General features: G+C 42.7%; 1 protein-coding gene across 7 annotated transcripts in view; it reads right to left on the bottom strand.

The window, feature by feature from the left end:
• DENND2A (DENN domain containing 2A) overlaps positions 1 to 15437 on the bottom strand; it is a 117675-nt gene that overhangs the window by 60033 nt on the left and 42205 nt on the right. The window lies entirely within an intron of this gene.

Genomic DNA, 15437 nt, shown 5'->3' with positions numbered 1-15437 from the left:
GCTGGTGTGGAATCTGCATTTAAATATGGTAAGTCAAAAGTCTTAGCTGGGTGTGGTGACACAGGCCTGTAATCCCAGAGACTTAGGAGGCTAAGGCAGGAGGATTACAAATTCAAGGCCAGTCCCAGCAACTTAGTGAGACCCTGTCTCAAAATAAAAAAAAAATAAAAAGGGCTGGGGATGTGGCTCAGTGGTAAAGCACCTCTGGGTTCAATCCCCAGTTCAAAAAAAAGAAAAAGTCTTGGAAGATGCTTACACTACCCAGCATTCTTTATTTCATCTTAGACAATCTGGCTTTGTGATTCAGACTGCTTACCAAGAGGGAGAATGAATGAATGAATGGTATTAACACATTTTCCCACTCGACCGATTTCCATAAAAATAGAGCTTCCTGTTAACCAGATAGGCTTAATTATTACTAATAATTCTAATTAGACTTAAAATGTCACAAAAAATTTTGAAGCTGTAGGATGGGTACATAAGAGGTCATATATTTTCATATATTTGAACATTTCTGTAACTTTTTAAAACTGTCTTAAAATTGGAGAAAAATGTTAAATATCTTAAAAATTCTAACATCTATAACCTATTTATTAATCAAATCCTAATCTAATCCTATGTATCTCCTTGCTTGCTAAAGTGAACACTATAAAATCTTTTCTTGATTCAAAGGTTCTTTTGGGGCCTTGGCATCACATTTATTAAAGGACTCGGGTGAGGTTAAGAAGCCAGGGGAGAGTCTTCTAATTATCTTTAACGCTGAGAGAGAGAGAAAAAGAGGGAGATGGAAATCTCATAGTGGAATGCTTCTGTCCCAGTTTTAAAAGCCCGCAGAAAACTGAATTGCTCCAGACTGCCACTGTTAGATTTAAAAAGAAAAAAGAAAGAAAAAAAAACAAAACAAAACAAAAAAAAAAACAATATTTTACAATTCCTTACAGTGTTTTTGGCTTAAAGTTCCAGTCTGATCTCTGAATACTGTTTTTATTTTTATAAGTGACTTCAAGTACTAAAATGTCAAATACTTCTCTGAAAAAGGATGAAGTTGTTTGTTTGTTTTGTACTGGGGATTGATTAGGGTGCCTAATCACTGAGCCACATCCCCAGCCCTCACTTTGAGACAACCTTCATTTTGAGACAGGGTCTCACTAAGTAGATTCAGGGCCTTGCTAAATTGCTGAAGTTGGCCTTGAATTTGCAATTCTGCCTCAGCCTCCTGAGTTGCCAGGATTACAGGTGTGCAAGGATGAAGATTTTCAAACAGATACAAAGAGCTTTCCCACATGTAGCAAGTGACCGGATCTCTTCCTAAGCGCGGTTCTCACCAAGGGGCTGTGGACCCGCAGGTATCTGAAGGAAGGGTGCCACCCCAGCCTCTGCCTGCAGCTTTCCTCCACTGCCATTCGAGGAATCCAGCCAAGACACTGTGGAAACAGCAGGCTGTTGAAGCCAGTGTGGCCTTCAGTGCAAGCAGCCCAGGGAGGTGGCTACTCTTGGTCCCAGGCTTGGCCTCGCACAGTGAGCTCCCTTATAATACAGCATTGTTCATATTTATTCTGGCATTAATTATTCATTATGAACTAAGTAGGATGCCTCTGAGATCACATCAACAGTAAGAACATTCTTCCGATTAACTCTGGTGGGGTTTTATGGTGACTACCATAAAGGAGTTGATGTGCACTGTACACAGTTGACAGAAATTTTGCTGTTAATGTCACCTACAAAAAGAAGTCTGGGGCTGGGGATATAGCTCAGTTGGTAGAGTGCCTGCCTCGCAAGCATAAGGCCCTGGGTTCAATCCCCAGCACCGCAAAAAAAAAAAAAAAAAAAAAAAAGTCTGGCCATCACTGCACTAGAGAATAGAAAAAGTAAATCTAGGTATGTTTAAGCCATAAGGAAAAAAAGTAACAAGCTGATCTTTCCAAATCTTAAAACAAAAAGTGATTTAAATAAAAAATGAAATGAGAAAGTGTTGATCAACTGGCCAATGGCCAATGGATCAGCAATAGTGATCTATCCATGCACTGGAATTCAGCTCTGAAAAAGACAGAAGTACCATCACACACAACGCAGATGAGCCATGGAAACACTAAGTGAAGGAAGCCAGACAAAAGACCGTGCGTATGGTTCCACTGCTATGTAACGTCCAGAGGCAAATTCAGGGATAGAAGGTCGATGAGAGGTTTCCAGGGGAAGGGGAGGCAGAGAGACCTTGAATGCTGGCAGGTAAGGGTTGCTTTTAATGTTAGATACTGTTAACAGCTGCATAATACAGTAAATACACTACAAACCACTGGACTTCTACACTTTAAAATGGAGAATCATGTGCATTATATCTCATTTAAAATTGTAATTTTATTCAATGGAAAAAATGAAAATCTGGGCAGGGAAGGAGGTGGAGTGAGGAATAAAATCCATGCAATTAAAATTTCCAGTGCCCTTTCCTGCTGGAACTTTGGTATATCAGTTCTGAAGCATAATATATATTAAGTGTAACTTGATTAAAAAATATAGTTGCTGGGGATGTAGTTCAGTGACACAGCACCTGCCTAGCAGGTGTAGAATCCACAATACCACACACACAGGCATATAATACATAATATGTATGTGCATATATTATATACATATATAATATCTAGTTTAGATCATAAATGACTGTACAACAATAAATTAAGTTTTAAAGAGTTTTTACCTTACAAATAAAGCTAACAGGGTGTTCAGCTTTAAACATTCTAATATCTCTCAGTTTTCCCAGCTTATGAAAAGAAGGCAAAAAGTAGAGAAGAAACTATAACAATTATAAAACACCACTGTCTTCTGAACTGAACAGTTTTCTGAGCAAACATACCCAAAAGGTATTTGTATCCCCAAAATAAGTTGAGCTGGGTGCAGTGGCACACACCTGTAATTCCAGCAGCTTGGGAGGCTGAGGCAGGAGGATCATGAGTTCAAAGCCAGGAAACTTGGTGAGGCCCTAGGCAATTTAGTGAGACCCTTTCTCAAAATAAAAAAGGATTGGGGATATGGCTCAGTGGTTAAGTGCCGCTGGGTTCATTCCCCAGCAGCAAAAAAAAAAAAAGAAAATTGAGATAAAGGAAGCAGAAAAGCTTGTAGCCACATAGTAAGTCTGCTACTACACAGAGCTGCATGGTGAAACGCACAGCTGAGCCTCCCGATGCTTAACTTTCTTTCTTCTTTCCCTCCCTCCCTTCCTTCCTTCCGTTTCTTTCTTTCTCTTAGTACCAGGGATTGAACCTAGAGGCACTTAACCACCAAGTCACATCCCCAGTCCTTTTTTGTATTTTATTTAGAGACAGGGTCTTGCTGAGCTGCTTAGCAACTCAGTGACTCCCTAAATTGCTGAGGCTGGCTTTGAACTTGCGATCCTCCTGCCTCAGACCCCTGAGTAGCTGGGATTACAGGTATGCATGACCACACTCGGCTTTGATGCTTTATTTTCATCGTCCTCCCTCAACAAAAAGATTTGGGAAAAATAAAATAGAAAGAGTTGTAGTTTTATTTATTTATTTATTTTGTATTTTCAAGAACAAACCAATATTTTCACATTTGGAAGGAGATGGAGGACTATGAAACAGGTGAGCAATCTATGGTTGTGTGCTGCCATATGACACCCGGTGGACACGCAGGCAGCTCTCTGTATCTGAAGTGAACACATCTGCAGATTCAACCAACTATGGATCGAAAATATTTGGGGAAAAACTGCATCTGAACTAAACATGTATGGACTTTTTTCTTGTCACTATTCTCTAAAAAATATAGCATAACACCTATTTACATGTCACTTACATTGTATTAGGTATTGTGAATCTAGAGATGACGTAAAGCATACAGGAGGGTGTACATTAGTTATATACAGGCACTATGCCACTTAATATGAGTTATTTCAGCATCCTTGGATTTGGGTATCCCAGCAGGATCCTGGAACCAATCCCCTGGGATACTAAGAACTGTATTTAAAAAAAAGAGACTGGGCGTGCACGCTAGGAATCCCACACTAGGAATCCCAGGAGGATGGCTAGTTCCAGGGCAGCCTGGACAAACTACTGAGACCCTGTCTCAAAAATAAGGTAAAATGGGCTATAACTCAGTGATAGAGTGCTTGCCTACAAGGCCCTGGGATCGATACTCAACACAAAAACAAAACAAATCTCAGCAGGGACAATTTCTGAAAGTGAGGAATCATGGCCCCAACCAAGTGAATCAAGTCACCAAAGTAGTTCCCCAGGGAATTCAAAGGCATATAGTTCCTGGTATAGAGCTGAAACATGGGGTTTATTTTCGTGTCATTTAAAATATCAACCAGCAACAGAAACACTCGAATTTGCCCTCTCTTTTGTCAAGCTATATTTCACTCCAGCACTTGATTCCTCCTATTTCTGAGTATCCTGGGAAGCTGACGCAGGTATTATCAGCACTAAGTGAGTTGGTCTTCTTCGTTGAACCCAGATGCTGTTCCACTGACTCTTTCTGCTATAGTGTGGATCTTAAGAGTCCCTAAAAGGCCTATGAATTAAGTTTGATTCTCAGCTTGGTATGACTGAAAGGTTGTAGAACCTTTAAGATGTGGGCCTAGTGGGAGGTCTTTAGGTCAAGGGGGTGTGCCTTTGAAGGAGATAATGGGTCCCTGGTCCCCTCCTTGCTCTCTTTGGCCCCAAGGACCACGAGGTGAGTGATTTTTCCTGTATCATATGTTCCTGCCATGATGTGTTGCCTGACCAAAACAACAGAGCAAATCAGTCATGGATTATAACCTCTGAACTCTATTCTGGCTCCAAAATAAACCTTTTCTCTTTATAAGATGGTAATTTATAAGATGTAAAATTAACATACTTCCCTACACTGGGTTTAATATCAAGGTTCCTTTGCACTTTAAAGGAAGCCTCAAGACCAAGAATACAATCTGAGTAACAGTCAAGACCTTCTTTGATTGTGAATACTCAGCGACTGACAAAAATATTTTCTTTTAAGCACCAGATCAGTATTTTCCTGATCTACATCTGTCAGTTTGCTTGACAAATGAAGCCTCTGGGATCTGAGCAGTCTAAGAATACAGACTGGACCACACTTGGTGATGCTCCTGAGGCCAGAGGCAGCTCAAGAGGTCTTGTTCTCACTTTCATAAACCCAGAAAGGATTTTCTCACATCTGCAGAACATTTTTACATATAGAGATGCAGCTGGTCACCTTAGTAGCATGGAAACACATTTTTCACTTGACGACATTTGCAAATCACATTTTCCCCCTCACTCATTGGAAATGTGGAAATAATTCCATATGTTGCCTTTGGGTTCACCATCCCATAGAGGGTAAAGACAGAGAATGTACAATGTATGGCCTTCTTGCACGTGAACACTACACTACATTGTGGAAGGCTTAGGGAGTTGGTCAGTCCTCCCCAGTTAATGCATGATAATTACTGGTGTTCTCGCTCTGATAAAGGTTATAAAAGGTCAGATGTAGTGGCCCACGCCTGTAATCCCAGCAACTGGGGAGGCTGAGGCAGAAGGATTACAAATTTGAGGCCAGCCTCAGCAACTTAGTAAGAACCTGTCTCAAAATAGAAAGGGCTATGGATGTAGCTCAGTAGTTAAGTGCCCCAGATTCAATTCCCTGTACCAAAAAAAAAAAAAAAAAATCACAAAATTATGAAATATGCTAATGCTGCTAAAATATGGCTCAATAGTCTGAATTCAGATAATTTTTTTTTAATGCTAGGGATTGAAGCCATGGCTTCCTGCATGCCAAGCATATGCTCTATCATTGAGCTACACTCCCAGCCCCTACATATTTTATTTTATGCATTTATTTATTTTGGTACCAGGGATTGAACCTAGGGGCACTTAACCACTGAGTTGCATTCCTGTAATCCCAGTAACTTGGGAGGCTGAGACAAGAGGATTTCAAGTTCCAGGCCAGCATCAGCAACTTAACAAGATCCTGAGCAATTTAGTGAGACCGCCTCAAAATAAAAAATAAACAAGCGCTTAGGCATTGGGCATTGTGGTGCATACCTATAATCCCAGCAACTCGGGAGGTTAAGACTGGAGGATCAGAAGTTCAAAGCTAGCCTCAGCAATTTAGCGAGGCCCTGTCTCAAAATAAAAAATTACAAAAGGGCTAGGGATGTGTAGGTCATTGGTTAAGTCCCTCTGGGTTCAATCCCCAGTACCGAAAAAACAAAACAAACAAACAAAAAAAGTAGAATGGTGATTTCAGAGTTCAGGAATAGGTGGAAGAATGGGGAGTGATTGCAAATGGGTTTGGAGCTTCTTCCCAAGGTGATGAAAACGCCCTAAAATTGGTTGCGAGGTATGGGGATGTAGCTCAATGGCACAGTGCTTATCTAGCATATATAAGGACCTGTTTCAATCACCAGCATCGCCAAAAAAGAAAAAAATTTTTAAAACCATGGTAGATTGTGGTGATGGTTACACAACTCCATGAGTATTATAAACCATTAAACTGTACTCTGTGTGTGTGTGTGTGTGTGTGTGTGTGTGTGTGTGTGTGTGTGTGTGGTGCTGAAGACTGAATCCAGGGCTTCGTGCATGCTGGGCAAGCCTTCTAACCTGTAGTGTCCCTGGCAAGCCCCAGAGTTGCCTCCAGTTGCCACCATAGCTGCAAGGCATTCAGCTCTCTTGAGTTCATCGCTCCACAACTTGTTTTGCTTTGCCACTGTATTTCCTAAATGGAGGAATAAGTACGTTTTATTGTCATAACCTCCTCTCCATTAGTGACCAGGAAGATTTAGATCCTGGGCCACAGTAACCACTCCCTGGTACCGTTGTCTCAATGGGTCTAATACTGAGATTACACAGGGATTGACAGCTAACAGGGAAAGAGTTATCTAATCTATCCTTCCAACTAATAGTTGTGTCTACTTCACACAACACATTTCACAGCCTAGGAGAAATGTAAAATAGATTTATTTGCCCTCCCAAGAGTTTTCATTCTCAAACAAGAAATAAGATGCACAAGAATGTCTATAATAAAACACAATATGATAAGCAGAACAAGTGAAGGTGAGGACCCTTTGTGGAAGAGCAGCCCATGAGCGGGGCTGGAAGATGGGCCTAATCTCCTTTGGGCTGTGTTGGGGAACAGCACAGGAGTCTGCATGATCTCAGGATAATCAACACTTCAGGAAGCAGAAATCATGGCATGAAAAGCAACAGTGATTCTGCCTAACTGCTGACTCTGTCTACCTGATTTGTGGGCTTTCTTTGTAGGGTCAACACGCGAACCAAAGCAGGATCTGGGAACCTAACTTGTGTAGACTTTCTGAAAGCTTTTGCCAAGATGATATCAGAAGCATAATGACCTTAACAATTTTTATTCTGAAATAATTTCAAGCTTATAGAACAATTGCAAGAAGAGTACAGAAAACTCACGTATGTTCTTTATCCAAATCTATCCATTAAAGATTGTTTTGCTGAGTATGGAGGTGCTCCCCTGTAATCCTAGCTACTTAGGAGGCTGAGGCAGGAGGATTCCAAGTTTGAGGTCATCTTGGGCAACTTGATGAGATCATGTCTCAAAATAAAAAATAATAGGTTGGGCATGGTGGTGCACACCTGTAATCCCAGTGGTTCAGGAAGGTGAGGCAGGAAGGTGAGGCAGGAAGATCGCAAGGTCAAAGCCAGCCTCAGCAACTTAGCAAGGCACTGAGCAACACAGCAAGACCCTGTCTCTAAATAAAATATAAAAAAAGACTGGGAGGGTCCTGGGGTTGTAGCTCAGTGGTAGAGTGCTCACCTAGCATGTGTGGGGCACAGGGTTCGATTCTCAGCACCACATATAAATAAGTTAATTAATTAAATAAAGGTCCATTGACAACTAAAAAAATGTTAATGAGAAAAAAAAACAAACGGGCTTGGGATGTGGTTCAGTGGTTAAGTGCCTAGGGGCTCAATCCCCAGTACCAAAAAAAAACATCAAAAACCACAGAATGCTCACCAGGTAAAACGGCTCACAGACTCTCCTCTGCCTTACGCAGTTGTCTTCATTCACAACTTTAGCCTATGTGTTGCCAAAAGGAGCACTACTTTTCCTTTTTAAAGTTCCTATTTTTTTGATTGACAAATTGTTAGAAGCCAGGTGGAGTCGTGCACACCTATGATCCCAGCGACCTGGGTGGCTGAAGTAGGAGGTTCACAAGTTCCAGGGCAGCCTGGGCAGCTTAGTGAGACCCTGCTCAAAATAAAAGTAAAAAGGCCTGGGGCTGTAGGAAAAACAAAAAACAAACAAAAAACACAGAATGTAGTTCAGTGATAGGTACTGAATTTTATGCCCAGTACTGCCAACAACAAATCAGAAACAGTCTTGCATGATTGTTTGGGGGTTCAGGGAAAATGAGAGCTATCCAGTAACTACAAGCTTCCAGCGCTCAAGAATATAAAAGAGAACAGAATGTAACAAAGCCAGTTTACCGAAGTAAGCCCCCCCAGGTCCAAGAGACAACTCAACCCTTATAACCCTTATTCCACCCCTGCTGTCCACCAGGCCCTTCCAGGTGGATGCTGAATATCTTAGGACAAGAGTACCAAACATGCAAGAAGAGCTAGGAAATATTAAAAGTTGTGGGGAAGACTTTTCATACCAGATATGAAAACATACTATAAAGCCTCTATAATTAAAACAGCGTGGTACAGCCACAAGAATAAACAGGCCAGTGGTACAGAACAGAAAGAGGCACAGATCCAAGACACACAACTTAGAACTTATGTAAACAAAGGTGACATCTTAAATCACTAGGGCAAAGATGGATCTTCCTTTTTTTTTTTTTTGGCAGTATGGGGGGACTGGACCCAGGACCTCACACATGCTAGGCAAACACTCTACCACTGAGTTCCACCTTTAATCCTGGACTTTTTAATAAATGGTGCTGGAATAACTGAAGAGCCCAAATGAATAGGACTCAAATTAAAATCACCCTCGAAAATTTGGATGTGCCTGCAAACTTTGTGAACTCTGAGATGGGCCTGGGTTTTCCTCAGAGATAGAAAACCAGCTGCAGGCACGAACTAGTTTCACAAATGGGCTATAGTCTGAGGAGTGAACAGTCACCACTGAACCTGACATTCTTCCATTTCCAAATGTAATTATTGTTATTCTCACTTTGAAAATGAGAAGATCAAAGGTCAGACTTACCAATTATCATAGTGTTCAAATAGAAGAATTGGGAATCTAATCCTTATCTTTTTATTCCAAATTCTGTTTTACCCATCAAAACTTGATAGCTGTTCTCTCAGTACCTTTCACTCACCATATCTGGGATCATCACCTCTCTCATGCCTGATTTGAGAATCTTCTATTCAGTGATGCTGAGGACCCTAACCTCAGAATGTGACCCGAGGGGGTCAGGCTTTTGGGAGCAGCCTGCCTTTCTTCTAAGAGCAACAAGCAGGAAATAACTTTCATTCATAACCTTCTGGGAAGGTCAGGGTAAAGAAATTAACACTGTTAAAATCTGTCAGGCAATGCATTAAGCACAAACATAATTAGTCACAGAAATAATGCAGTTCCCAAGAGAAATAAAAACAAATGTCAGATATGTTCTTCTACAGGAATGAACCAGAAAGCAGAAATAACCCAAAAGGCTAAATAAATAAAGTGTGGTATATCCATACCAGGAAATTTTATTTAGTCACAAAATAAATAAAGTATATATGCATGCCATAACATGAATGAACCTTGAAAACATGTTAAGCAAATAGAAACCAGTCAAAAAAGTCCACATAGCGCATGCTTGTAATCCCCATTACTCTGGAGACTAAAGAGGAAGGATCGAAAATTCCAGGCCACCTTGGACAATTTAGCAAGACCCTATCTCAAAATAAAAATAAAAAAGGGGCAGGGTGTGGTGGCTCACCCCTAAAATCCCAGCAGTTCTGGAGGCTGAGGAAGGAGGATCCGAGTTCAAAGCCAGCCTCAGCAAAAAGCAAGTTGCCAAGCAACTCAGTGAGATCCTGTCTCTACACTTATGATTAATGTGATTTTTGGTGTAAGAACCCCTACAACCCTGTGGTCGGGGCTATTCTCCCAATAGCCATTTTTTGGGGCATTGTGTGAGACAGTCAGCTGGCCAGCTTAATAAAGACTCTCAAATTTGGACTTCTCAGTGATCATTGGTCTGTTCTTAAGTTGCGCCCCATAACACACAAGGCCCTGGGTTCAATCCCCAGCACTGTAAAAAATAAAAATAATAAAACAAAATAAAACAGGGCTGGGTGTGTAGTTCAGCGGTAGAGTACACCTGGATTCAATCCCCAGTACTGGAGGGGGGGAAAAAGTCTATATATTATGTGACTCCATTTATATGAAATGTTCCAAATAGGCTGATCCATAGATAAGAGTAGCTTAGTTTTTGCTTAGGGCTTAAGGAAACTGGGGGTGGGGTGGCTAAGGGCTAAGGTGGCTACAATTGTGACGATAGTTACTCAACTTTACATGTAAAAAAAAAAAAAAAAATCAAATTGCACGCTTGGATGAGCTTTTTATTGTATGTGAATTATATCTCAAAATAAGATGGTCATAAAGAGGAAGGAGAAAAGGAAGGCAGGTGAGCAAGCGTCTACCTAGCACAGTGTCCTGGGCACGGTGTCCTCTACAGGAGACTGAGGCACACAGCTGATAGATAGTATCACTGCGCTTTAAAAAGCTGGGTCTAGCCCCCAAGGTTAGGAAGGTGTGTCCTTCCTGTACACACCCTTGACTCCCTGCCAAGCAACTTCCACTTCGGTCAAGGCACTCAGCAAGAACTTCAGGGCTCGATCCTGCGAGCACAGACGTAAGACCTACGAGTGCAAAATGGCTGAAGAAAACAAAAGCACAGGCGGTAAATACGAAGGCACGACGCACAGCTCGCCTACCTCGCGAGGAGTCATCGTTTTCGCCACGCTCACCCTTCCCTCAACCAAGGGCCACAAGCCCACCGGCGCCATATAAGAGCCGTGGACCCTCCCCCCAGGTCACAGATGATTGGCTGTAAAGGAGGCCTGAGTCAAATCGGGCCAATCAGGGCCCGCTTCCGGAGAGCTGCGTCAAGCCTTGCGTGGCTGGAACCGGAAGCGCTCGGCGCCCTTTGCACCCCAGGAGGACTGAGCCAGAGTGGAGCACCGGAGCGGACGCATGCTGGTGGAAAGGTGGCTCTGCCCTGCTGGGTTGGGGCCACTCTGGGCCAGGCCGCCATGGTGCCCTTTCCTTAGACAACCCAAGGATACTCCGCAACCCATACTGTCGTGTTCAATCTGCGCTCAATTACTTCCCAACGTGAGAAAAAGAAAAACTGCTATGTGTGTCACTGTTTTAAAAGATGATCTGCATCCATATGGCTGAAGCTGAGCAAACTTCAGCTAAAGAAACTGAAGCCCCAGTTTTCCTCCAGCCTGCACAGAGGGTTGGGGGTGGTCCACCATATTTCTACACTATGGAGATCACTAGAGCAGCTCTCAAGTCCTCTTTCAGCCCTGAGCAGACTTCGTGACGTGGTGCTAGGGACATCTAAAGTATTAGTATGGCTCATGTCACTGAGACCTAACCTTTTGAGGACCTGGGAAGGTATTACAAGAGTTAGATGTGCCGAACCCTCGAATGAAGTTAATGAGGCCACAGTATCAGAAGATCTACCCTTTCCTTTCTTTCTTCTCAATCAAACCCCACTGATAAAACTCTGGCGTATGTTGAAATGGCCTGATGAGAACTTACTGTGGTTAACAAAGGCATACATGCCTTTTTGCTTTGGATCTACAATATTTGAGAAAGCAGATCTCACATCCCCATCCCCATCCCCCACTGGCAGGGAACACGTGAACGAAAAACATTTACAAGAGGCTGCCTAGTCTGGCGACCAGAAGGAAGAGCTGAGTTGACAGGAGGAAAAGGGATGACTGAATCCTTTTCCCATCCCTCTGTCTATTTATGGTAGTTAGTTGGCTCCAGGAAATGCTGAGCCCCTTCTCCCAGGACCCTGTTGGGAGTGTCGCCTGCACTGGCTGACCCGGCCTGCCCATCCTCCTCCTGGCCTCAACAGCTCTCTCCTCATGACCCAGTAGGTCACTGAGAACCCAGCCTATAAATGACAATGCTTCTTAAATGTTCCTATCCAGTGAGGAAATTCAATAAGTTAATGCAAAAAGCAATACATAATGAAGCTAGAAAAGCCCTTGTCATGAAGATGCTCCCAAACAGGAACATAGGATGGTGACAGGCAAGAAATTAGCACTGGAAATGACTACACTGGCCCAGCCGGTTTGCCGGCGGAGGCAGAAGCTGAACCCAAGGCCCTGTCACCCCACCCAGGGCTCATTCACCACCTCCACACTCCAACCCAGTAACCACATTTCTGTAAAGAAGTTTCCTTCAGAGGACTGGGGTTCCTTGGTTATCTATTCTTTTATTTATTTATTTATTTTTTGCAGGATGGGGTGGTGTGGGGATTCAACCTAGGGTCTTGTGAATGTGAGGTATGCACTCTATCAACTGAGCTATATCCCCAACTCTACATATTCTTGTTGTAGGTATTTTGTTATGGTTTCCATATGACCTCCAAAAGCTCATATGTGAGACAATGTAAGAATGTTTAGAGGTGATACAATTAGGTTGAGTTTTAACCTAATCAGTGCATTAATTCTGATAGGGATTATCTAGGTGGTAACTGTAAACAGGTAGGGTATAGCTGGAGATGGGTCACTGGGAATGTGACTTGGGGTACATATTTTGTGTCTGCAAAGCAGAAGTGTCACTGCTTCTTGGAGGCCATGTCCAGACTTGCTTTCCTCCACCACACTCCTCTGCCATGATGTTCTGACTCACGTTGGACCCAAAGCAATGGACTCGGCCATATGTGGACTGGGACTTCTGAAATTGTGAGTCCCAAATAAACTTTTCCTCCTCTAAAATTGTTCTTGTCACATCTTTTCATCACGGCAGCAAAAAAATCTGTTACAAACAGTGTTTCTTTTTATTTTCCTTTGTCCCTCCCACCCCGCTGCCCTTTGTCAGTAGAGAAGCCAGCCTCTTCACAACCCCAACAGATTTCTGGAGTTAGTGTTTTGTTGTTTTCATTTTTGTTTTTTCAAGTGAGAAATGCTCTTTGTTACTAAGATGTTGAGGGTTTTTTTTGTTTTGTTTTGTTTTGTTTGTTTAAGCAAGAAAAATCCAAGGGCTGGGGAGTGCAACTCAGTGGTAGAGTGCTTGTTGTCTAACATGTATTAGTCCCTGGGTTTGATTCCCAGAACCGTTAAAAAAAAATGGCCACAGATATCAAGTAATATTAACCATGGACTCCTACTGAATGCTCTTCCACAAAGATACACAGAGAGAACACACCAAAGCAATCACAACAGAAATCTACCTATGCCAGACTGGGTAGAAGCCATGTTACTTCACACTCAAAGTCCTCTCCATTTGTCACAGCTCCTGGTAATTTTTTGCAGCTGAAATACATATACCAAATACCATATCCAAGTTATTCTTGCAAAAGAGAATGGATAGAGTGTCCTAATGGCAAAGTTACTCCTGGGCTTTGGGGAGTTGGAATTTCCTCATTCCCACACTTATATTTGCAATCTTGCTTGGGTATTTCCCCCCCTTCTTCTGTGTTATTACATTCCCCATCAAGTCTAGCTGAAACCCCAACTTTTCCATAAAACCTATCCTGATTACCCCAAGCTAAAGTTCTTCCTCCTCTGAATTTCTATAGGAATTATTAACATATCTACCCTTGATTAAATATACATGCCTTATGTTCTCTTATTGTTGACTCAAATATTAAAATATATTTTTTAAGGTTTCACTTTTTTTTATTTTTAATTGTTGATCAACATAATACCTTTATTTTATTTACTTATTTTTATGTGGCGATGGGGCTTGACCCAGTGCCTCACACGTGCTTGTGAGCACTCTACCACTGAGCCACGGCCACAGCCCCAGCCCCACGTTTATGTTTTGACACTTCAGATTAGACTGCAATAATGAATGAATGGCTAACATTATTGACAGGACATGAGTTCTTTCATTTTTATATTTTTTGCACCAGGGATTGAACCCAGGGGCACTTAACCACCTAGCCACATACCCAGCCCTTTTTTATTTTGAGGCTGGCTTTGAATTTGTTATCCTCCTGCCTCAGCCTCCAGGCCACTGGGATTACAGGCATGCACACTGCGCCTAGCTCATCGCATTTAAAAAAAAAAATTTTTTTTTACCTTATTTATTTTATGTGGTGCTGAGGATGGAACCCAGAGGCTCATCACACATGGTAGACAAGCGCTCTGCCATGAGCTACAGCCTCAGCCCCTCATCACATTTTACATTAACCCTATTATTGCCCCCTTTATAGACGTGGAAACCAAGATTCTGGAGGAATGACCTTTTCCTCTGGCTACGTGGTTGCTACATGAGTCCTGTCAGATTCTCCTTCAGATGCCTAACGTGTGCCCAAGGGCAGAGTAGATAGAGTCTTCCATTCCTGGATCCAGAGGAGGCACTCTGAATTGTTAAGAGCTGATTTTTTTTTTTTTTTTTTTTTAAAGAGAGAGCCAAGGGTAGGGTTGTGGCTCAGTGGTAAAGCGCTTGCCTAGCATGCGTGAAGCCCTGGGTTCGATTCTCAGCACCACATACAAATAAAATAGAGGTCCATCGACAACTAAAAAAATAAAAAATAAAAAAAAATTTAAAATATATAAAGTTATTTAAAAAAAGAGAGAGACAAGACCTTTATTTCATGTATTTATTTGATGTGGTGCTGAGGATGGAACCCAGGGCCTCACACGTGCTAGGCAGTGCTCTACCACTGAGCTATGACCCTAACCCAAGAGCTGATTTTATTGGAAGCAGCCTGCAGCCAGCCCTCTAGCGGAGACAGCCCTCTCAGTTTCCATTTGTGACTTTCCCCCCCCTGTAGGCCTTGCTGATGTTCATTTTAACCTGACCTCACCAAATAGTAATCCCGAGGGGAAGAAGGGCCACCCTGCATGACTCTCCTGGCCTCTGGGCACCTGGACAGCCCCAGGGCCTGCGCCTGCCAGGGCTGAATGCTCACATCACACCCCAAACAGCCTCTTGAGTGGAATGCACCTGAAGGTCACGTTCACTTGCTTCCTGGCAGCCACCTCTCTCCAGCTGCACTGCCTGAAAACTTGCCTTCCCACCCCCTCGCTCTCTCCCCTTCCTGTCCTCTTCCTTTCCTCCCCCTCAGACTCCTTCCCACCCTCTTTTTCTGGCTTCTGTTCTTTCTTTCCATGAGCAGAGAGTTTCCAGGCCTGGCCCCCCGCCAGCACATTTGGACAAAAGGCAGCAATCTTAGAGGGAGACGTCATCTCCCATCCCCATCCACGGGGCCAGCACAAGAGAACTGAGCAGAAGCTGCTCCCAGGTTCTGGGAAAGGGGCAGGAGAGAAGGAATATCAAAGGGG

The sequence above is a fragment of the Sciurus vulgaris genome (assembly GCF_902686455.1).
Source record: "Sciurus vulgaris genome assembly, chromosome: 8".
Taxonomy (NCBI): Eukaryota; Metazoa; Chordata; class Mammalia; order Rodentia; family Sciuridae; genus Sciurus; species Sciurus vulgaris.
The sequence above is the reverse complement of the archived record's forward strand: the minus strand, read 5'-3'. Positions and strand labels throughout refer to the sequence as shown.